The sequence below is a fragment of the Microcebus murinus genome, chromosome 1, assembly GCF_040939455.1.
Source record: "Microcebus murinus isolate Inina chromosome 1, M.murinus_Inina_mat1.0, whole genome shotgun sequence".
In the NCBI taxonomy this organism is placed as follows: Eukaryota; Metazoa; Chordata; class Mammalia; order Primates; family Cheirogaleidae; genus Microcebus; species Microcebus murinus.
In genome coordinates this window covers 38145791-38172153 of record NC_134104.1, presented here as the reverse complement: position 1 = coordinate 38172153, position 26363 = coordinate 38145791, and the positions used below count along the sequence as shown (strand labels likewise).

The 26363-nt window shown below is 34.2% G+C and overlaps 1 non-coding gene across 1 annotated transcript; it reads right to left on the bottom strand.

The window, feature by feature from the left end:
* Positions 1-4136: 4136 nt before the first annotated feature.
* Positions 4137-25849, bottom strand: LOC105859314 (uncharacterized). The gene is made up of 3 exons (XR_012918589.1): positions 25672-25849; positions 17929-18044; positions 4137-12715 (listed from the first exon to the last, which is right to left on the bottom strand). It is a non-coding gene; the product is annotated as an uncharacterized LOC105859314 (transcript).
* Between the last annotated feature and the right edge of the window lie 514 nt (positions 25850-26363).

The window sequence follows — 26363 nt, the reverse complement described above, 5'->3', positions numbered from 1 at the left end:
TGTGTTGAGTCTCTTTACAAAAACTATTGTTCTCAGCTTGACTGCTTGGCATATAGGAATGCTACTGATTTCTGTACATTAATTTTGTAACTGAGACTTTGCTGACTTCGTTTATCAATTCCAGTAGTCTCATGGCAGAATCTTTGGGGTTTTCTAGATATAAGATCATACCATCAGCAAAGAGCTATAGTTAGACCTCTTCTGCCCCCATTTGGTTGCCCTTAATTTCCTTCTCTTGTATGATTGCTCTGGCTAGGACTACCAGAACTATGTTGAATACAAGTGGTGATAGAAGGCAACCTTGTCTGGTTCCAGTTCTAAGTGGAAGTGCTTTCAGTTTTTCCACATTCAATATGATGTTGGCTGTGGGTTTGTCATATATGGTTTGCATCATTTTTAGGTAAGTCCTGTCTACGCCTGTTTTGTTCAGCATTCTTATCATAAAGTGGTGTTGAATTTTGTTGAATGCTTTTTCTGTGTCTTTTGAGAAGATCATATGGTCTTTGTTTTTGCTTCTATTATTGTGGTGAATTACATTTATACATTTGCATGTGTTGAATGATCCCTGCATCTCTGGGATGAAGCCCACTTGGTCATGATGGATAATTTTTTTGATAAGCACTGGAATTCAGTTTGCTAGAGTTTTGTTGAGAATTTTTGCATCTATATTCATAAAGGATATTGGTCTGTAATTTTCTTTTTTTGTTGCATCTTTTTCTGGTTTTGGTATACCTTTCACCTCTGACAAAAGTCAGCTCATGGTGGATAACACACATAAACCTAAGGCATAAAACTATAAGAATTCTAGAAGAAAATGTTGGAAAAACTCTTACAAACATTGGCCTAGGCAAAGAATTTATGAAGAAGACCCCAAAAGCAATCATAGCAACAACAAAAATAAATAAATGGAACATGATCAAATTAAAAAGCTTCTGCACAGTCAAGGAAACTATCATCAGAGTAAACAGACAACCTACAGAATGAAAGAAATATTCACATGGTGCACATCCAATAAAGGGCTAATAACTAGAATCTATATAGAACTCAGGAAAATCAGCAAGAAAAAATATTAAACAACCTTATCAAAAAGTGGGCAAAGGCCATGAACAGAAACTTTTCAAAACGAGATAGACTAATGGCCAAAAACATATGAAAAAATGCTCAACATCTCTAATCATCAGGGAAATTCAAATCAAGACCACAATGAGATATCACTTGACTCCATTGAAAATGGCTTTTATCAAAAAGTACCAAAACAAAAAATATTGGCATGGATGTGGAGAAATAAGAACACTCATACATTGCTGGTGGGACTGCAAACTAGTACAACCATGGTGGAAAATAATATGGAGATACCTCAAAGCTACAGGTAGAACTACCATTTGATCCAGCAATCTCATTACTGGGCATCTACCCAAAAGAACAAAAGACATTCTATAAAAAGACATCTGCACTAGAATGTTTATAGCAGCACAATCCACAATTGCAAAGATGTGGAAAAAACCCAAGTGCCAATCAATACGTGAGTGGATTAATAAAATGTATTTGTATACCATGGAGTTCTACTCAGCCACAAAAAACAGTGGTGATCTAGCACCTCTTGTATGATCCTGGATTGAGCTGAAACTCATTCTACTAAGTGAAGTATCACAGAATGGAAAAACAAGCACCACATATACTCACTATCAAATTGGTATTAAATGATCAACACTTTTAAGTGCACATATAGTAATAACATTCACCGTGTGTTGGGCAGATGGGAGGATGGGTGCACACTATCTGGGGGATGGACATGCTTGAAGGTCTGACTCGGGTAGGGCAAAGGCAATATACATAACCTAAACATTTATACCCCTGTAATATGCTGAAATAAAAAATTTAAAAAATAAAAACTATTGTTTTGAGTTGTTGAATTGCTAATATTCAAAGATTCTTAATTTTCCAGAAGAATGAGTATACAATGTAACCTTAATGGTAATGAAGAGATTCTTTTCTAATATAATCAACTTCTCATTTTAAGAGGAGAGAAAAACAAAAAATTGACCAGTAGTGAGGTATGAGCAGAAGTTTTGGGGAAATCTCAAAGCAGAACAGAACAGAACACTTTGGTGAAATGTCTGTTGAAAAATTATTTTAAAAGGAAAATAAAATAGACTTGTTATATAATTTTAAAAATATATATTAAAAACCTCTCTATTTAGTCTTTGAGTGAGAAAAAATAAAATTTATTTCAGTTAATTTTTAAGGTAATTGAACTTCACAGAAATATAGAATTTCAAATGACATATAGAGAATGCATTTTCTCTAAACTAGTCTTTCCACTAGAGTGGAAATCAGAGTTCTCAACTCCCCTTGTATCCTCACATATTTGTTAATATAATTAGTGGGAGAATGGATTCATATTTTAGTTTCTCTATGCCCTTTCAAACATATAATGCAACTGTATGTAAAGAAGAATTTTCTTTGCCAGTTGATTAAAAGGATTGATTAACAATGGGAATTTCAGGGACTAAGGAAATCCTATGGAAGTATTTTTTTAGGAAGGAAGCTTTCAGACCCACTCAGATTATAGAAAGAAGAAAGGCATGCACTCTACTTAGGTACAGGTTAGGTTTTCCTTCTAGATTTTGCCATTGAAGAGACTACTAGATTTTTAATAAAGGGAGTTATCTCAATTGTGTTTGTTTTCCTTATCTATTATTTCAATAAAGATGTGTACAGTTCAATTGGTTTTCATTTCAGTCTGTTATTGAGTGTTATTGCAATAATTTAAATGTAACACTCTTCCACTACAAAGCAACAAAAGGCAACCAAAGTAATAAAAAGGGGAAATTGTTGACATATACAACAGCTTGGAAGGCTCTCAAGGACATTATATGAAGTGGAAAAAAACAATCTCAAAATTTCACATATGGTATCTTTCCATTTCTATAACTTCAAAATGATACAATTATAGGGCTGGAAAACAGAAGAGAGGTTGTGAGAAAGAGAAAGGATTATGGAGAGAAGTTGAAGACAGAAAAGGGTGGGGGGTAGTTGATGGTTAAGGTCCCTGAAGAGGTTGGAAGGACTAGAATACAGAGCAAAGAGAAGGTGTTTATCCTGGCACAGCGAGGGTCCCTCTCCCATTGAGGAAACAGAAAACTGTAGGAGTGGTGTTCTGTCTAGTTTCCACTTCCTCCATTGTTTACTCCAGCTAACTCAGGCCTTAACATCTTCTTTCCCTAATGGTCAATTTCTATTAAAAATTATATCATTAAGTGATATAGCACATTTTGTATTTTCCTGGATAGAGCTGGAACCCATTCTACTAAGTGAAGCATTCCAAGAATGGAAAAAACAAGCACCACATGTACTCACCAGCAAATTGGTATTAACTGATCAACACCTAAGTGGACATATAGGAATAAGATTTATCAGGTGTCGGGCAGGTGGGAGGGGGGAGGAGGGGTTGGGTATATACAAACATAATGAGCGAGATGTGCACCGTCTGGGGGATGGCCGTGCTTGAAGCTCTGACTCGAGGGGGGAGGGGCTCAAGGGCAATATACATAACCTTAACATTTGTACCCCCATAATATGCTGAAATAAAAATAATAATAATACAAATTATTCTTTTTCTTTATTATTTAATGAGTGAAACCTTTTTGAAGTTTGAATCTGGTTTCTTTCCAGATATCTTAAAGCAAATAAGTCTTTTATGTTCCTGAAAGGAACTGTTCAATAATCTCAGTTATTATTTTCCAGATATTATTCACAAAGATAAAATAAATTCTAAAAAAATAATAAGCAAATAGAAATGCAACATACTGATTAGAGAGAAGAGATCAAAAGATTCTTCAGTAATGATAACTATAATGTGGTAATAATATTTTATCAGCCTTAAGTCAAAGGAGGAGCTGTACACATTCAATGTAATTTAAAACAAGGAAATGGGTTAAGTACCTTTTATTTAATAGATATGTGATATTTCCAAAAGAAGATATGGGGCAAAAAGTTAGAAAATTGTCAGACAATATATAATATATTTTTAATATTAATAATCTAATAATAAATTATCAAGATGTCTTTGAGGTAATTAAGATTCAACTATTTCTATTATTAAAATTTTTTTTTAAATTTTTGTCTGTGGAAAATCAATTCTCTTCTCTCCTAGTGCCAGCACCTTGATTTTCCTTAGGGAACTATTCTTCTTCATTTTTTCCCCCTGTGGTTCATATGGGGTTTGTCATATACTCAGCTTCTGGATTGTGAACATGCCTCAGGTTGGCTAATCAAACAATTGCAATGACACTTAATCCCAGGATTTTTACTGGGACTATTGGAAAAGAGGTTTTCTGTTCTATTGGCGTTATGAAACTAGTAAGACTGGAGTTGCTGGTGACTGCCTTGTTTCTAGAAATATAATGAAGGTAGTGAAGCGAACACGGGGGAAAGCAGATCTGAGAATAGGGAGAAAGCCTGGGCCTTTATGAAATTTTGAGATCTTGAACCCTTGCCTGTTTAGATACGTGAGTCAAACTCTTTTCTTTCTTTATTAACAGAAGATCATTTGATTGTTTGTTGCTAATTGTAACTAAAAATAATCCTATTTAATACTATTGAAAGTAAATAACCATAAAATCTAGGGAATTGATATTGACTAGTAAACTGTCAAGGAATCTATGTCTTTTTGAATTCTTTGTAAACATAATAAGCCTGTGAAAAAATTTTGATGATTCTTATCACACAACAAACTTACAACATATCCCCGATATGGAATGTTTTTCCTATAATTTATAAGGTATTATTTTATTGTAATGACACTATATAAATAACTTAAAAGTTACCATCATTAATTCATAATTTCAGAACTAAGGATAGGAAATAGTAGATGCTGGAGTACAAAAAGAATAAATGGGCTTCAAATTTTGTTTTTTTTCCTCTAATGCCTAGCCCAAACTCCCTGACCCTTAGTTTTAGAAGATGTAGGACAGTGTTAATACACATATTTTTAGACTTTTTTTTCAAGGAGGTATCTGGAGGATCAGTGAATTACTTCTCCACAGAGCTGTCAGCTTTCTGAGATGGGGCATTACAAGTATAACTTGGAGTTATAATTTGATGAGAGATGTCAACCAACCAATAAATATCAGTCCTTAACAAGTTCCAAACTAATTAAATTTAAGATATTAGGGAATTCTATAGCTTCACGTTAATTCAACATTGGATGTTTCTATTATTCACAACAAATACCAAGTTTTAATGAAAAACAAACTATTTATACATATCAAAACAAATTATTTTCCAAATAAATGTTGGGTATGACTCAATGTGAAGAAAAAATCTTCTGGGAGATTATTATTTACTAGAACATATTATTATATAACTCTTAGCCCAAAAAGCAAACATAAAAAAAGAAAAAAAACCCTTCTTCATATTAAAAACAACCAACTTCTCAATGGGTAAGACAGTTCTCCTGCTAAAGGTAATTTTATGAGTACATTGCTTATTTATAGTCTCAGTTGTGTGTGGTAACTGAATAGGATTATTGTCTTCTTTCCTAAAGCTGTGAGTTGGTTGTCTAGAATCACAAAGATTCCCCCAAAGAAGCTGAACACTAGAATGGACTCCATCTGGGAATAAAATGCTTCTCACTGCTTTGCTGATAATAAGGGAGATGGATGAGATCTCCTTTTTTGCTGCATAGAATCCTGAAGAATGATGTAGGATTATTGTAGATTTAATGTAGCTTTAGTATAAGTTTGGTATAGCTTTAGTGCTACACCATAAATTATTTGTGACCATAAAATTATCAAGCTAGACTCCTTTTGCACTGTCACACTACAGCTACTGCAAGGGTCTGAAAATGCCCTAAGGAATGTTTCTCATTTGCTTTATCATGTGCAGACCCAGAAGGTACAGGCTAGCTAATGAGTGCCAGGGAAAGACTAATTCACAAGAAACCAAAATGACTCTAACTAATGGCTCAATTTACCTCTAATTTGGACATCTCTTTAGGAAGGAGAATGTATGATCCAACCATTGATGCAGTTTGTGCTAGGAAGGAATTGGTCTCAAGAATAGGAAAATGACATTTAGTCTTTTATGATAAGAATACTACTTCTTGATTTAGTCCTGGAAGGAAGTATGGGAAATTGAAAAATAAATTGCCAAGAACATTGCCGCCTGCTTTATATGCATGGTCTATTGCAACTTCCAAGCTTTTTGAGATGGATATAATTAATCCATCTCAGATGGATATAAGTGATCCAACATTGCATCACTGTGTAAAATGGGGCTTAGAGAGATTCTTTAACCTGTGAAGGCATCATATTTTACTATGCAGTAATCTACCTTCGTGGAAGTACAACCAGTGTGACCAAGCTCAGAAAGCTCCCACACTTGGGGTCTAATGCTCTGTGTTTGCTGCCTTGAGATTCGTAGTAACGTTATTTGAATTTGAATTTACATTTTGTAACGAAGTCTGATGAGACAACGAAGTAAGAGTCAGGATCTTGGACCTTCAGCTCCTGTTTGCCTTGGCTCTCTCTTCCCCCTGGTTCTCCTGCCTTCCTCGGACCGTCCCTCTCTCCTTGATCACTGCCGCCCTCTGCTGGGAGGTGGAAGGCAGTGGCCTTTCTTGCCTGGAAGTGGCAGCTTCATTGCACTCCATACATAATTAGTGCATCCGCAGCTCCACAATTTCTTGTCTGCCCTGTTGGGGGTGGGCGTGGGGAGTCTGTCGGGGCTGTGAGCCCCTGGCCAGTGCCAGGCAGTTTTCTTTTGCATTTAGACCCACAAATTATGTAGCTAGACCTGAGTAAACTTTTGATTCAAATCCAGTTCTGCCTAAAACTGAGAAACCTGTAAAGAAGGACCAAGACCTATATAAAAATCAATTTTCTAGGCTTGGAATAATATGGAGGAAAAGGGATTGAATTTGGAGTCCAAACACTTGATTTTGCTTCCAAATCTATCATTTACATTTTTTTTTTTAGCACTCTAAGCAAGACAATCTGTCTAAACTAAGGTATCAGTAAACTTTCAGTAAAGGACCAGATAGTAAATATTTTCAAGTTTGTAGGCCATATGGTCTCTGTTGGAACTACATAACTCTCACTGCAGCACAAAAGCAGCCATACACAATACTTAAACAGATACATGGTAGTTTTCTAGTAAAGCCTTATTCATGGACACTGAAATTTCAATTTCCTATAATTTTCCTGTGTCATAAAATATTATCAACCTCTTGGTTTCTAAAAACAATTTAAAAATGTAAAAAATGTTCCTAGATTCAGTACTGTAGAAAAACAGGTGACAGGCTGGATTTGGCCTGCAGGCAATAGTTTGCAGACTACTGGTTTAAGCCATTTTTTCTCATTTGTTCATTCATTCGTCACTGTTCAATATGTGTTTATCACTGTACTAGGTATTAGGGATCGAAAGACGTGGATTTGTATGGTCTTAAACCTTGACATCTGTAAGTACTACCTCATGCTGACTTTTCCAGGCCTAAACAAAAAACTTGAAAACAGACTAATGGAAAATATCTCAACTTTGGCAAAAAGGGAAATGTTTTTCCAAAAATAATTTCTGGTTTTAAGTACCAAATTATTTTAACATTTCATGTGTGTATATATTCACATTTATATGAGTATTTGTATGTGTATGTATACATACATATGTATTATGTATACCTTATGTGGATGTGGACATATATGTGTACACACATATACAACATCTTACAGTTCTGAATTACAAATTTAATTACATTATATGTGTAATTTACTGATTAGAAAAGTCCAAACTTGGGTTTTACATCCGAGTATATCAACTTTGTCCTAGAAATGCAACCATTGAAACAAATTAGAAACATACTATTAGGCAGTTTGCAACAATGAGGGATACTCATCCTATTAAGTAGTTTCTTGCCAAATATAAAACAAAATAGGCACCTGAGTTAAGCAGCCAATCTACATGTATTTTCAAGATTGAGCAAAATAATTTTCCTCTAAAGATAATCAGAATTTAACATATAAGCTCTGATTCCAAAGTTATTTACTAAAAATTCAAGTGGATGGTTTTTTCACATTAAGAAGTTAAGGATCTGTGTACAAGTCTCAATTATATAAAGAAAGGATTTCTTTAAAAAATACTTTATAGATAGGGTGTAGGGGTCACCTGAGTTGAAATACTGTTTCACTGGTTCCAGCTCAGAGGTTCTGACCTAGGAGGTCAGAAATGAGGCCAAGAAATCTGCATTTTAAACAAATAGATTAGGTTATTTTATTACAGCAGATTCAGGGACAATACTTGGGAAATGGTTTTAAGAGAAAAACAGTTAAGGTTTTTATTTTTTATTTTTCCCTAGTTCCCATTTGAGAATATTCTGGATACTTAAAGGAGGCAGAAGCCTGTTCACCCTATATGCCTTTATTAAAAATGACTATCAAAGGTGGCAGAGTTCATTTAAGGAAACAGTAAAAATATTGCAAGCAGACTTAGGGCCAGAAAAAAGACACTGAAGACAAAGAAAAACTGAATGTTACCTTTGCAGCTTAAAAATTTTAAACAAGATGCAAAAATCTCTCATAGATGGCCTTTCCTTGACAAGTGGGAAAAAGGTGTTGTTGAGTAAGATCCTTATATCATAAAGAACTTTTGAGTAAGGAAAGGGTGATTTCAAGACTTTTAACCCTGATATACCAGTTTGAAGACAAAAACAAAGAAAGAAAACAACAAACAAAACAAAACTTCACAAACATTTTCTCTATTTACTCACTGTCTGGAAGATTTTTAATTGCTGGAATTCTTGATAAAAGTTTCAAATATATAGAATATAATTTCAAACCTTATTTTGTTAATAATATGAATTCTTGATAATGTCAAATGTGAAATCCCAAGGTTGACAATAATGCAGTTTGATTCTTCCAAAGAGGCAAATATTTTTGTCTTTATTATGAATTCAATTGTGGAATATTTACTGTGATCATTTCTTACAAGAACAAGTATTCCTTTATGTGTGTGTGCATATATATTATACAAATGCATTATGTATAATTGTTTCTTCCATCACATTAATTTAATTTAAAAAGTACTTTTATAATTTCACTTTGCCTTTAACAATGCTTTTAAGACATATGCAGGAGATAAATTTTAGCTTCAGTTATTCAATATGAGTTTTTTTCTAGCTTCTAGGCAAGTGGCACGGTGTAGTGGTTTATGAACACAGGCTCTTCACATTAGAGATTCTGAAATCCTTACCACCTGTGTGACCTTGGACAAGTCATTTAATCCCTCTAATTCTCAGTTTCCTTATAGGAATGATAATCGTACCTATCATGTTGTTAGTAGTAATAATAGTGCATGGGGATGGTTTTAGTACCTACTTAATGTGGTGGTTATGAAGATTATAACAATCCATTGGTTAAGTATAAATTTCAAAAGGTTAACATTGTGACTCTTATTAATATATAAAATAACACGAGTAAAAGAAATTATTCAATTCATTAATTAGTAAATAAAGCGAACAGATGGCAAGCCTGATTCAAAGAGCATTTTGAAGATCTGGGTATTTATAGGTATATTGATACAATACCAGTACAAGAGTTCTCGGTAAAATTCAAAGATGGTTAATGCCCTATGGGATTAATCCATAGCATTTGGGTTTGTTTTTCTTCTGGAGAGAAATTACTTGCTTCTATATTGCGAAAAGAAATCTAAAAGTTAACATGTGATTTCACTAAGTCTGGACTTTTCATCAGTAGCAAACAGTGAATTTAACAAGGTGTATTTCCTAAATTATTAAATAATCTGGAGTAGGCCTGCTAGATACTGAAAGTATACCCCCTTGCCTTGTTTACATGTCTTAAATAATTATTCTTAATATATTTTAAAGTACAAGGAACCTATACAACTCTGTTACCAAGGTTTGTATTGTTATGTATTTTGTAGACCAAAATGTTTTGTTCACCCCAATTACTTTATAAATTTACTTGAGCATAATGTTTATCCATCATATTAGCAAATTCCTCTTACATATATAAGGACATCTAAAGAGTTTTTTAGGATGAACTGATATCACACACTGCTTCTAGTACTACCAGAAACCAGAAGGATAACTATGAACTTATCACATATATTGATTGGTTGATTGTTTTTTTATTTATCAATTATTAATTAAATGTCAGATGTGGAGGATACTACACTGAATAGGATACCACTCCTTTCATGGAACTGTATGTGATATTTATTTATATGTAGTATTTACTTAAAACTAATTTCTACTTCAAATGTCAGTACATGTATCATAAACATTAATTAGAAAAAGCAAAACATTTTTAAGCGACATCAATTTTTACCCAGGAACTTCTTCACATGACTCAAAGTCTCTGGAGCAAACTCATCTTTCTCTTAATTCAAGATATAGGTGGCAATATAATGTTGGTGTTCAGTTAGAGCTCTCTAATTCCACACATTAGTTTTTTAAACATCCAGAATATTTTTCTGTATATTAAAGTAACCAAGATTCAGTGAGATGTCACTAAATGCACTCTAAACTGATTTTCTCAAATCCATTTTGCTACTAGTAATTTCAAGATATTTATTTTTTCAATAAAGGGATTTTTCCAGAGAGTGAATAAGAGAAATCATAAGAAATCAATATCTTCATGAGAGTAAACCAGAGTATATGTCAGAGTAAAAACTATTTGGAGTTAAAAATTTTAAACAAGGGAAAGTGGCTAGTAAGTTTTTTAAGATCACATTGATACTTCTATTGCAAATATTGATGATTGGCTTTAATTGAGGATATTAGTAATTCCTGATGAACTGATTATATACACTTTTGATTAAATAGCAGGGTCTCTATAATTATTTCATAAACAATCGAATATATAGATCTTCCTTTTCCAAAGGGAGACTTAATATTATCTTCGTGGGAACAGTGGTGTGTTTTGCAGAAGTGGATAATTTACCTGAAGCCACAGAGAGTGGTAACGGCATGTCTGGTAACTGGAAGGAAAGCATGCAAACCTAGATGAAGAGCTTCATTATCCCACACAGGCCTGTGTAGCCATGGAGATGCAATCAGAGAGATCCTTAAGGAAAAGGGAAATCCCAGGGAAGTGATGGTGAGGGTTAGCAGCCCACATGCCTTCTCATGAATGGACGATTTTCCTTCTGCTAAGTCTGGAGAATTTGGATTTCAGTTTATTAAGGAAAATCACAGGTTGATGGTCACTTTCAACATATCACTTATGCTTCATTTGGCAGTTTCAATGCTGGAGATCAGATTCTGCTTGTTACATACAAACACAGAATGTTACTTATCTTCAAATGATAATAATGAAAATGGACATTGTCTTAGAAAATGGAGGACAGTTCTCAAGAAGTCACCCCCCAAAAATCAGAGTCTGGGGACAAAATTGAGGTGAAGTAAATAGGCAGAGGGAAGTGTTGATGATGCTATAAAGGAAACGTCTGCGATTGGCGCTGTGTTGCATTATATTTATTGTCTTGGCTGCAGTGTGGTAAGGCTTTTCAAAGGAAGAGGTAGAACCAAAGATAGTGCAGGACAGAGGCTATTGCCACAACAAATAAAACATTACTTGTCTACCTTAGAAAAGTGACCACATCAGCAAGTGGTTTTCTGTTGAGGAAAAGCACTTGAAAAATCCAGAACGGAATCAGAGAAATTGTTTTCTTTGTTTTGTTATTGGGAATGAATGGGTTTGATAAAGTATGAAACAGTGATAGTACTATTTGATCCAGAAGATTGAACCAAAGATATTAATCCATATTTTCAAGTGACAAGACTACAGATGATTCTTTCTAGAAAATCAACAAATTCAGAATGTTTTGTATTTTGTTCTGTCTTAGAATGTCTATTGCAATCATAAAACCAAAATTAAGATTTATTTTGTTTTAAATTTTCAAGAGTTAGATATGTATTTTGTGGGTGATTTGAGTACTTTGGCTTCTGATTTCATGTTTTTTCTGACTACTGTACTTAGTGCCTAATTTACCACTGATCAACTTCTATTCCTTGGGTGAGGTGTCTTAAATAAAAATGATAAAATCCACACAAATTAATTTTCAGCTCTAAGCAATCTTAAGCAGCTCATTGGGAACAAAAGTTTAATGTGCTTTTTAAAATACAATTTTGAATTATCTGTAGATTTCTATTTTCCATTCCCCATTGTTACAGATAATTAAAAGTTGTATTTATACATGAACTGAATTTGTTAGAAAATTCCTTTTAAAGTAATGAAAAGAGGCTAAAAATATTCTTATCTTTATCCAGGCATGAGACTGATTTTTTTTAATGCTTAACTAATGAAACTTGAATGACACTCCTTGCTCATGTTATGTCAGGAAGTACAAAGTTCACTACTTTGTCAGTTATTCTGCAAGGTGGGTTTTTAAAAACTCTCATACACAAATTGAAGCATGCAGAGATATACTACAAACTGCCATACTTTTTGAGAGATAAGATGGACTTTATAAAAGGATCTTAAAATAATGTAAATAATATAAACATATCACAAATATGAGCGAGAACAGCATAATTACCCACCCCAGCCCAGAAGAAATTAGAGAAATTTTCAAACCTGGTCTAGACCTACCATAGAGTAGGCTCATTGGCTAGATGTTTAAATGCTCTGCCCTCTCTGGCCCTTACCTGAGTGATAAAAATCCTGTTCAGGAAACCATGGAAGTTCTTTAAGTTAACCTAGGAGAGAAGAGTACAGTTCCTGTGAATGTGAGGTGCCTTTTTGCCTGGTTGTACTGAGACTAAATACAATATAATAGCTGAATGCCAGTTATTCCTATATCTCTTCACCCTTTTCCAAGTAAGGAGTTTCTCTCAGGGCCATCTTGATAGGGATATCTTTTTTTGCCAACTTGTAATATGAGAGGACTTTGGGAACAAAATGTGAGCGATTATTTTGAAGGTTGTTAAATTATGTGTCATTGCTTCTCAATTTATTTATTTAATAAACTGGCAAAATTATGATAAAGTTTTCTAAGGTTTTTTTAATAAAAGCTTTGAAATTTCTCAACTTTGAAATCTCAATTACAGAATGCTATATTCATGCAAATGATAGAAGCATATATACTGGAGCTTTCCTCTAGGTTTTTAAGTCTTGTTGTTTAGATTCATATGAAAATAGTGCTTGCATAAAGATCACATTTATTTATGATACAGAATAAAAAACTGTAGCACAGTTTGGCAAAGAAAATTCAGATAAGAATGTGACTGGGGAAAGAAAAAATTTTAAAGAGGTAAGAGCAATGAAAGTCATGATAATAATACCTTCCATTATCCATTAATTACTTATGGACTTTCAAGCACATTCTAGGTGCTATGGTACTATTATCCATTCAAGGAATTTACATAGCATTGAGTAAGACAAACAGTACATAAATAGTACTAATATGACAAGATACCTGCTTATGGAGACATATCAAAGTGTACTGGGAACACTAAGCTGGAAACCACTGACTTCCTGAGATGAAGCAAAGGTCGGCAGAGCTTTAAAGAGGATTTTATCTGAGAATGCTGAGTGTTTACTGGACATACAAGCTAGGGCACAGAGGAGTGAAAGAACAAATAGGTAACAAGAATGAGTAACAAAGCTGAGCTTGTGAGAATATGTAAGGGTAAAGCAGGGAATGTTTAGAAATCTTTATTTTTGCTTATAACCTAGGGGGAAATATTGCTGTATCTTACAGCAAGAAAACAGCATGAAGAGAAACAGTTTCCAGCCATTGTAGAAGAAGGATTTGCAGAAGCATATATCAAATAGGTTCCATGAAACCAAACATGATCTCATCCAAGTTCCTTAATACTGTTTGAGAAATGCAGAAATCCCTGGTCATCAAATGATATCAGCACAAGAGGACTAGGAAAATGGCAGAGTTTCTGCAAGCATGTTCTGGATACCATTTTATGATGCCTAGACATGATAGAAGAATGCAAGAAAGAAACTCTCATCTTGTGAGCATCTAACACACGCCAGCAAATATCATTAATCTATATCTATCTATCTATCTATCTATCTATCTATCTATCTATCTATCTATCTATACATATTTTTTTTTAGAGACAAGGTCTCTCTCTGTTACCTAGACTTGGGTGCAATAGTGTTATCATAGCTCACTGCAACCTTGAACTCCTGGGCTCAAGCAATGCTCTCTCCTCAGCCTCTTAACTAGTTAGGACTGTGCTATCAGCTGGCTAATTTTTTTTTATTTCAGCATATTATGAGGGTACAAATGTTTAGGTTATGTATATGGCCCTTTCCCCAACCAAGTCAGAGCTTCAAGTGTGTCCACCCCCAGACAGTTTGCACTGCAGCCATTAGGTTTGTATACTCCCATCCACTCCTCCCCACCCCCATCTGCCCGACACCCGATGAGTGTTACTACTATATGTGCACTGAAGTGTTGATCAGTTAATACCAATTTGATGGTGAGTACATGTGGTGCTTGTTTTTTCATTCTTGGGATACTTCACTTAGTAGAATGGGTTCCAGCTGGCTAATTTTTATATGTTTTGTAGAGATGAGGTCTGGCAATGTTGCCCAGGCTGGTCTTCATCTTCTGGGCTTAAGTGATTCTTTCACCTCAGCCTTCCAAAGTATTGCAGTTACAGTGAGCGACTGCCTGGCTAGCAAATATTTTTTAACACATATGACCTTATTTAGTCTTCAAAACAACTTCATATAGTTGAACTAACTTTCAGAGAGGTGAACTCACCCAAGATCATATCACTGGTAGAGATGATGGTATGCCTCCAAAATGACATCTAAAACCCTGCCTGTTGGGTGTTACAAACACTCTTTCTGTAGAATCTCCTGCCTCAAGTGGTACCTCTGTGGTTGGGTATATAGTAGTGACAACCATGTTGAAACCCTGTCACCTTTCAGAGAGAAGCCTTTGGGACATGATTCTGAGCTGATCCCTCTCTGCTTTTATGGGAAAGGGGTGGGGCAGTCAGAACCAGGTGAATGCAACTCTCTGAGTCAAGGATGGGCCAATTTTTAAAAGAGACCATGGTGCTGAAGAAAAGAGAACAGATTCCAGAGGTATTTTGGATGCAGGATTGAGCAGATATGGTGGCCTGTTTGACACAAGAAATGAAGGTGAGCCAGGCATTTAACAATGCCTCTTTTGGTATGTGAGACTGGATAAAAGAAGAAACTGTCAACACACATATAGAATATGGGAGCAGGAAAAGCCTTATGATTAGGAGATTAAATGTGACCTGAAAACAATGATATATATTTTAGTAATTATTAGATTCAGGAGAAAGAAACCAGGAATTTTACAACAGCATATTTCATATATTTCCACTGATGAATTTATTGCAGGCCCAGTCAAATAACAATATAAAGGCCTATAAAATTCATTATCAGTGAGGTCAGGACAGCTCTGAGGATCATTATTCCAGATCATTTAAATATATCAAATGCAACTATAAGTTCTGAAACAGACACTACTTTTCTAATGAGAAATATGCAAATCACACTGGTGAGTTCATTTACTATAGCCGTTGTCTGAACAGTTGTTAGGGCAAATAAGACATTACAAAGAGGATGAAAACAGATTTATTACCATGACATATTTTTATGTGCTTTGGCTATTGCGCAATTTGAAATAACTGGCATAATAATACTTCTTATAATCACTATCATCAAATCTGAACATAATTTTTGGCTGTGGGAGGAAAGTCACAAAATATGTTCCTTGGCATAAAAGTTCAGAAAATAGAGAAAGGTGGTTGGAGAGATGGACAGTTCAAAGTAGAAACAAAGACTTTGTTTTGCTTTGTTTCTGAGAGTTTCATTCTTATAGAATTATCTTGTGTTGAAAATATAATTTTATTATTTATTTAATCAATATGGCATTTTTGGCTCTTTGTAGTCAAAAGTAATGCCACGAATGTATTTCATAAGCAAACGACGTGTTGCACACTTATACACACATCCTAGTCCAGCACACTGATGTTTGTGTGCAGCTGTCAGTCTGATTCCCATCAATTCCAGTCCTGTTTCTGCCCAGGGATTCATATATGGCTATGAATTCAATCATTCACCATTCTTACTGAGTGTCTACAACGTGCCAGGTACTATTCCAGGTATGGACTTGAGAATAAAACTGAAAAAATTCCTTTCCTAATAGGAAGAGAGACAATAAATAAAGAGATAAATATAATTTCTAGGAGAGATATGTGCTATAAAGAGTGATAAATGAAAATACCTGTTTTATATAGCTAAGCTTGAAATAGTAGCCAGGGATCAAATCATGTAGCATTTCACAGGGAATGACAAGGGGTATATATTACTGTAGGACCCATAGGACATGCTGATTGGTTAGATAAAGGTGAGAGGGAAAAAAGAGGGGTCAAAAATGACCCCCATATTTTTGGCCTAAGCAACCAGGGGTTTAGTGGTACTATAACAAAAACAGAAAAGATTTCAGGAAGAACAAGTTTAGATGAAACATCAAGATGTTAATTTGATATTTATTTATTTTGAAAAATTGAGTAGCCATACAAAGGAAAATGTTGTGTAGCTTTTTGATATCTAAGTTGAGAAATGGGGCTTCAGGGGTGGGCCCTGAAGAAATTTGGAAGTCTTTGCAAATATAAGTTTTTTTTAAGACATAAGATTAGTTGAGAAAACATAGATGTGGATGAAGAAAGAAAGAGGGCTGAAGATGGACTCTTAAAGCATCCTTTCTTGAAAAGGAAGATGAGCTATAAAGTAAACTGTGCATGAGTAAGAGGGTCTTGAATCAGAAACTGCGATTTTCTCCATCATAACTGAGAATCAGCTCACTGGAAAAAAAATCTTTTAAAAAAGAATACTAAGAAGAAGGGGAACCGCTGAGTTTTTTCTAAATCTAATATATATAGAGTTATAAATTAGTATAAACTGTTAAAAGTATTTGTCATGGACAGTACATTATGGCTACCATTTAATTAAAAAATCTATTAAATGGATACTTTAGCTTTGTAACAGTAACTTACATTATATAGTATGTCATGCTGTCTCTTAAAAGTATTAAAATCCGTATTTAGGGCAGCATGATTATCCTATGGTTGCATTAATCTTGTAAATAATAATAATGTGCATTTCTATAAAACCTGAAATTTTACAAAACATTCTTTGATTAACCCAGACAACTATATAAAATTTGGAATGTAAATATTATTATTCCCATTGGGCACCTTGGATTCAGAGAGGTTAGTTGATTTGAATAATATCATTCAGCTAGGAGACAGCAAATCTGTGACCTGAACAAGGATCTGATTTCTTATAGAATTATAGGCAACATGTATGGGTTGTGCAGTTGTGCACTGCATGGATAAGTTGTGAATGGTACCCTCAGACTGGGCAGTAAGCAACCCAAGCAAACAAACAGTGGCTGTGCTAACAGTACTTTGCTTCAAATCACCTCAGAAACATGGAGAGATAAGAGCTAAAACACATTTGTCATTCCATCGAGAATACTTATCCTTACAAAGCATAAAAAAGAAAAACTGAATTTTCAAAATTATTATTATTGATATGATTGTTAAATTTAAAATTCTTCAGGTTTTTTCCTGATATAGTATTTTATGTCTTTCATTTTCTATAAGCATTTTTCTCAATTCACTTTTCACTCACCTAAACATTCTCTTAGCAACACTTCTAAGTTTCTACCCTATTTTCTTGCAGCAGGCTCTTGAACCCATTCTTCCTTTTACCTTTTATCCCTATTGGCCATCAGCGAACCAATTAATCAGTGGCCTTTCCTGGCAGCAGTACTCATACTGACTTTCATCCTTCTAATGTTTCTTCTGCTTTTATTTTTTAATTTACCACATTGTTTTTTTCATTTTCTAACTAATTTTCAATTTGTTTTTCTTCATGGTTTAAATCCGACAGTGCTCACCATATCGTGATAGATTGAGCTGTGGGTTTTCATCACCACTCTGCTTCCTCATGCTCCTGTTCTGTGAGAAGTTCATGAAAGGCTCACAGTCCAATTCAGTCTTACCTCAATATCTCCTTAAAAAAAAAAAAAGGAATGAAATGAATTATATCTTTTTTATTCTTCTGAAATTTCCCAGCCATAATATACCCTGGCTGATCTATTGAAGCAATTGTTGCCCTTCCTTCTCTCTCCCCCATGAATAAACATTTTTTTGTAATGAAATATCAAGTTTGGAAGTCAAAAGCCTCTTTGATTTCCAATAAAAACTTCCTTTGGAAGAGGCTTTTTATGTGTTTATTTTTTTGGTGAAGATCAATTGTAAGAGCTGTATTATGAAAGGCATACCAAGTTCTTTTTGTAATTAACATTTATCAAATATTTAATAGATATTTGATCAGATCAGTTTGAGAATTAGAATTAAAAATAATTATGAAACTTGGGACAGTGGTCTCATTGACCTTCTCCTATGACAGTATCTACTCTACATGAGGAGCAGGAGTATTCTTATCAAATAACTAGAAAGGCAATCACTAATATTTTGAGATTTGAGGGAAGATAGGAAGATTCTGTTTACAGAAGGTATGGGGACATCTGGTCACTAATATTTTAATATGGAATAGGCTAATGACATACTATATTCCATGCTTTGTGGGATTAAAGGTAGAGTACCATAAGATCATTGGGTTTGTAGTCTAGGCTCAATTTCTCATTAAAAACAACCACTCTAACATTGGCCTTTCTAGTTCCTAGATTTGATATGCGGATCAAAGGAGATAATGTACTTGGAAGTATTTTGGAAAATATGAAGATTCATACAAAAATGTAACTTATTATGGGCTCCTGGAATTCTTTGCAGTGGCTTTCACTGAAAGAACATAATGCACAAAACCTATAGATCTTAAAATTCAAACAATATTTTTCACAGATTAATTTAAACAATATCTGTGTACCAAAAACATACATCATTTAATATTTAGCATCTTTAAGCAGGAATAAAATCTTGAATAAAGAACTATTAGTATAGAATACCAAATATTGCCAAAAGGTTAGTTTACTTATTGGCAACCCTATTGTTACTTGTCTAAATCCGCTAGAAAATGAATGAATATTACCCTCAATCGAAAGATATTAATTGATTTGACATAGTCAAGAACGCCTACACTGACTTTTTTTTTTTTTTTTTTGAGACAGAGTCTCGCTTTGTTGTCCAGGCTAGAGTGAGTGCCGTGGCGTCAGCCTAGCTCACAGCAACCTCAAACTCCTGGGCTCAAGCGATCCTTCTGCCTCAGCCTCCCGAGTAGCTGGGACTACAGGCATGCGCCACCATGCCCGGCTAATTTTTTATATATATATATCAGTTGGCCAATTAATTTCTTTCTATTTATAGTAGAGACGGGGTCTCGCTGTTGCTCAGGCTGGTTTTGAACTCCTGACCTCTAGCAATCCGCCCGCCTCGGCCTCCCAGAGAGCTAGGATTACAGGCGTGAGCCACCGCGCCCGGCCTACACTGACTTTTGATTTAGTCATATTTAGTATCATTTGAGATAAATTTAAATTTCATTTATCTGAGTTAATAGTAAAATAGTCATGCAAAACTTCACAAAACATAAATAAGGTTTTAAGTAGCATTGCTACTAGAATCTGTAAATCCTTGCTGCTTTATTTTCGGTTTACTCCTTTCCCTTTAAGATAGAAAACTAATAATGGTAATTATAGTAAATTTATTAAATTGATTTTAATCATGTATACTAATATTAATTATTATGTTTTTTAAATTTACCTTTCAAATTTAAGGAATGTAAAATATGATCATTTTAAGAAATGCTATTGAATAATTATTCTAAAACATACTTATTAGCATATTTACAAATATCTAATTGCATCTTTGATGGTGTGTGACTATCCTGTTACATATTTCTTAACATCTTGGACATGACATACTTTTAGATATATGATCATAAATCATATTAAAATGGTTCATGATTCTAGGAATCCAGAGTTATTAAAAATTTTTACTCATGGCCGGGCCTGGTGGCTCACGCTTGTAATCCTAGCACTCTGGGAGGCCGAGGCGGGCGGATTGCTCAAGGTCAGGAGTTCAAAACCAGCCTGAGCGAGACCCCGTCTCTACTATAAAAATAGAAAGAAATTAATTGGCCATCTAATATATATGTATATATAAAAAAATTAGCCAGGCATGGTGGCTCGTGCCTGTAGTCCCAGCAACTCGGGAGGCTGAGGCAGTAGGATTGCTTAAGCCCAGGAGTTTGAGGTTGCTGTGAGCTAGGCTGACGCCACGGCACTCACTCTAGCCTAGGCAAGAAAGCGAGACTCTGTCTCAAAAAAAAAAAAAAAATTTTTACTCATGACTATTTCTTTCATCTTTGCCTATCAGATTTTAGGATTTAGGTTTGCTCATTATTACTATTATCCAAAGTTGAGTTAAAGTGTTTCCAGTCATCCTAAAGAAACTCACATGTACATGGAAATATGAAAAAGAAAAATATTAATGTTAAAAATTAAAAATATATGTCATTGTAATGTTCTTGAAAACAGGCTCAATAATACTGAATTAAATTGTTCACATTCAATATTTAATTTGTCCTCATTTTACTTAAGTCTGTAATTTGTCAATAGAAACCATGAATTTTTGTTGAAATACTAATTGATATAGACTCTCATTTTGGTAAATTTATAATATATAAAAATATTTTTGCTTTGTACTACCTAATTTTGTTTTAATATCTTATTATACACATTGAAAGTTGGTAATCTTATATGTTGGCATGATGGAGATACTGGTCAATTCCAACGTTTTTTCATTAATAAACAGCTCATATTATTCAATTTGAATTCTTTATATAACTTGCCAAATCCCAGCATGAAAATGAATATAGAAAATAAAAGCATAAAAAGGATTTTTGAAAAGGAGTAGCATTATAATGATTATGTCAGACTTTTTTTTTAAACAACAGAGAAAATAAAATGGAAAGTCTAGTTAATATGAGATAGTTTAGTAAAATTCTCCTAGCATCCTTCCATGAACTTAGAAAATCCAAATACACAAACAACATGAAAAATAAAACTGCCCTTTAAAAATAAGTCAAAAGATAAAACAATTGTCATAAATATGTAAAAATATTCAAGAGTTAAGCAAAAAAAATCATATCACCTTATACCAATTGAATTAGTAATTAAAATATTTATGTACGGGTCAGGTTGTGGGGAAATGAACACAACCATACAAATTTACAATGACAGTTGGTAAAGTCCTTTTAAATAAAACCTTGGCAGTATGCAACACCTCCCCAAACACTCATGTCATGGATATCCCGTTGCTGATATTTAACATTCAGAGATGCTTTAAATGAAGTAAAACAGCATGGACATGAGACAATTCACTGAGCTGTTTTCAATAGGGAAAAACTGGTAGTAAAGTCTCTCTGTTGTTCTACATGCAATAGGATGTTGAAGGATATTTTTTGTTTCCTAATATTTCAGGCCAAAGCTGAAGACAAAAGGCAAATACCCAATATATAAGTTTATAAATCCAACAATAAGGTGCTAGTTATTGAGGCTGGTCAAATTCCTGCAGAGCTCAAGGAGTAGATTCCAAAGTTACCTAGCTATACCATCCTCCACCCCCAACACCTGGGACAAGGCAAGTGGGAGGCCTAGGCTGTGTATTTAAGGAGGCACTTGCACAGCCCTGAGTAAATGTCTCCTTAAATCTTGTGCTCTAGGCTTCTTTCCCATTGGATGTGGGTTTAGCTTGTAGACTTGATAATATGCCTGTAAGATACATAAACAGACGAAAGCATAATTAGAGAGAAGCAGAGCCAGGGAATTGGAAGTTTGGGGGGCTGAGAAGAGGGCAGTGGAGGAAGCTATAAGCCCACTGTTTGGCATGGCAGCACTGCCGTTCTCCTATGGACCAAATGTACCCAGGAGAAAATTTAGGTTTGAGCCATCATCTTCCACCATTCCTCCTGTTCCCCAGATCCTTTTGCTGCCCGAGTTGCCTCATTTTGTGAGTGGCCTTCTTGGTGGGGTACTTAGCAGGATGGCTTAACAATACGAGCATCGTCTAGGTTTTCCACTTGACACATAAGAAGTATGTAATCTTACCATGCCAACCAGTGGGTCTGAAGTTTCTTCATTGTCACCCTTCGTCTAGCCCTATCCACTTGTGCATGGATTATTTTTTAAATACCTATCACAAACTCTCTGGTCTCTATGTCTATTTTTGTCAGTAATGTCAATACTAGGGAAGATTTAAAGTTTTGTTGTATAGATGTATGTATGTATTTAGTACAGCTTTCTGCGGGTTTTGTGTTTCATTCAGAGGGCTGCTTGCTTTACATCTTGGCCTAAGTCTCTCTGCTGAAATCTTTCAAACAAGAAGCAAATAACATGTGCTGAATTCCCAGAGTCACGCTGCATTTGCACAATTCTTTATAACAACCGAGAAAAAAAATCACAAGAACTCTTGTTTTTCTTCCTAATGATGTCTTTTTGGGATTCTAGAATTGCAGAGTGCCATTTCTGAAGGTTATCAGACAGGTTCCACAGAATTTGTACTTGTCAATTCCATCTATGACAAAGAATATCTTTCTACTAACTCTCCTAAATTTGACAGAGCTGTGCTTTATATAGCATGGTTTCATCAGCAACATGAGCAATAGTACTGAGGTGGTTTTTGCAAAACCAATGAATGATGAAAACTTTGACATATGTTTAAAACAACTCAGCAATCTTACCATTTGTCTTCTTTAACTTTTAAATGTAATCTTTCTTTATATCACTTGAGTAAAGGCATCTGAAAAATTGCCTGCAATAGTGGGCAAGTCACATTCCAGCTGTGTATCCCATTTGTAAAATTTAGCAGTTTGCAGTATGCGAAAACATTGCATAGCTCATATTCAGAACAATGACAAAAGGCCCCATCTCTGAGCAACCCAACAAGTGTTGTATTCCCAACTGGTACAGTCACAACAAGTGTTGTATTCCCAACTGGTACAGTTGCAAGGATGGGTAAATAATGTTTTGCTACCTACAGTGTGTACCATTCTGGGTAAGAACTTTACAATGAGGATGGTAAGGACTATTACCTGACTTTTCTCTTTACATATCACTTTTTTATTGCTTACAATTCTGTTTATAACCATTTATAAAGTCATCATCACTATCAAAGATTTTTTAATTGATAATTTGTGTATAATGATATATTACATGTTATATAGAGATGTACTTCTCATCTTTCAGGAACTTAAAAACCTAAGAAAACAATAATGATGTGGACTAGGACAATTCAAAAAGCTTTGTCAAATGAAGTAACTCTCTCCCTATTATAGCTTTCAAACATATGGCTACTGAATCAGCAAAGCTGATACTTTTCCTACACATTGGTGAATGTAAGAATTAGTAAACATAAGAAATACAGCAACATTTGATTTCACATGTGGGATGTATGTGTGCATGTTCACACATGTGCATGTGTGTGGCTATTTCCAAATTCAGTAAAGCTATAGGCTCATAACATTCAAATTGGTCTACTTTATGCATACCTTACATTTATAAAATACTTTTATAATCCATTTTAAAAGTTTGATACCAAATAATAATCGTGAGATTTTAAAGGGGAGGTGGAATAATTACTACATTTGTTTGCAGGTCAAAACAGAAAAACACAAAGAAAGTTAGAGAGTTGACTAAGATGATACCACTAATAAGAAATCCAGGTAGTATTAGTTCATTGAACTTTCATTTGCTAATTAAACATACATTTATAGATTTTGTTGACTTTATTTTAGTCACTGGGTACACAAGGATTAAAGACATAGTCTTTATCCTTTAGAAGCTTATGGCACACTGAGGATGGTGGAGATATTTTTAGACATTAGCTATACACACGTGTAATAAGCTCAATTATAAATTTATACAGATAAGAGCTGTAAGAGTGGAGTAAATTAGATAACAACTTTTAGAGAGGCTCTGGACAGATTTTGTTGAGGATGTGATTACTAAGTGGTTCTGAGTTAAGAAACTCAGAATGGTAAATTAATCTGGTCTAGAGGTGAAGTTGGAAATACAGGTGGGGTCAGATTGTAAAGAATGTTTACATCAGGTTGAGGGTGCTTGTCTTTATCGCTCTTCTCTCTATTTGCTTTTGCCACACCCCATTGACCTCTAAGTACACAAAACCATCAAATTATATAAAATATAGAAAGAATAATTTAAATGTAAGAAAAATCAAGACAGCATTATTATAGAAACTAATTAAAGAGAGAATTCAAGAAATAGTTTCTGTAAATTGTAGTCAAGTTCTGCCAAGTGCTAAGATAAGATGAGGGCTAAAGATTGTTTTTTGGATTTATCAATTTGGAGGTCACTGGAGATTTCAGTACAATTTCAGTAATACAACATTTTGTTAGGCATACTACTAAGTTCCTCTTCTTGGCTAGAATCAATCAAACGTTTGCAAACTTTGTCCTTTCCTAAAACACATTTTCCTGTCATGTTCTCAAGGCTCAGTTCTTTGCAAATGAAACTGAAAAAAATAATCCAAAACTAATGCATTTCACAAGAGTAGATGGGTTAACTTATTCCTCTATGAAAACTTGGATTAATAATTACCCAGATTATTTTTGTTTTATATACCAGAAAGGGCAAACGCACCTTCATTGATATGCTGCAAAGAGGAGGGAGATGAGTGAAATGCCAGTGGTGGGGGATCACTCGTGTTTTCAGAAGGAAAGCTACTAAGACATTAACATAGGCTAGATGACCCTTTGGCATCTGTAGTCATCAATAGCTTCTAATTTTGCTTTTGGAGTAGAGTAAGTTAAGAATTTTAATTTGCAGATGTCAAATAACTGTAGAAATTTACACTTTCGATCATGTTATGCTCCTTGTCAAAAACTTTGAATATCTCTGTAGTGATAAATCATATAACCCCAGATTATCAATGTGTAACTGGTCATCAGTTTCTTCTTCCATAAAATGGATGATGCTTTCTCTTTATTATTGATCTGAGAATTTAATAATAACATATATAAAGCAGCTAATACAGTATATGTATCTTCAAATATGATAATTAAATAGGAAATAATAAACAAATCCATAGGCTCACTTGTTATTCTGGTACCAAGCTACTTTTGTAGTATATTTCCTGATCCTACCCTAGGTATACTTTGCATTTAAAATATACTAGACTCTTTGAATATATTTGAGTATATTTGAAATATACTAGGCTACTTATCTTTGAATTAAAAAATTAATCTCTTCTACATCTGTGTCAGTTCATATATAACACACATATATATATATTTTGATTCACCCACAATGTTCTAAATCTGATCATCTTCATCCATCAAAACACTGCAGATATCATTTTTAATGTCATGCTTTTGAGTCTCCTCTGTTTATAATAGCAAAAGTTATTTTCTTTCATGAATTCTCATGACACATTTTTTACTACCTTTGCCAGAATTGTATTTTTATGGCAAATACTATAGGTTGACTCACTCAATACTCTTTTCACATTCCTTGACCTTCTTTTCCTCAATCATAGAGACTGCAAAATGATAAGTGACAAAATCAGGTCATGAAGATTATCCTTATAATGAAGAAGCCCATAGCTTTAAAGTTTTTTGCTTATTTTAACACTTCAAAGATAAAAAGGAAAACAAATGTTGGTACCAAAGTTCTCCTGTGCTGTCTGCATTTCCTCATGTACTCTCCCCTCCTATGTAAGAGCAATTTTCAGGTAGCTACATAGGTGTGTCAACACTAGAGTCATAATCATCTCCTTAGTAATTGTACTACACAGTCAGATCTCAATTTACTGCTCTACAATGAATAAGGACAGCTGGAAGAAAATAAGTAATATAGAAGCTGGAAGAAAAATAATTATTTATAGTCTGTTTATATACCAGATATATTCATATTTATTATGTCTTTTAATCATTATAAGATATTTGCTAAATCACTCTCATTTTGCAGAATTTTATAGATGATTACAGATAAATAAATAAAGGCTTAATATATGGAATTTTAAAAAGTATACCTCATAGAAACATAGTAGAATTATGGTTACCAGGGTCTGGGGTGGGAAGTGATATAGTGATATTATGGAGATGTTGGCCAAGGAATACAAAATTTCAGTTAAATAGGAGGACTCAGTTCAGGAGATCTCCTGTACAACACTGTGACTATAGTTAATAACAATGTATTGTATACTTAAAAATTGCTGAGAAAGTAGAGTTTAAGAGTTCCATAGCTGGGCAGGGTAGTGCTCAGCTACTTGGGGGACTGAGGGGAAGGATTGTTTGAGCACAGGAGTTCAAGGCTATAGTGTGCTTTGGTGGCACCTGTGAATAGCCATTGCACTG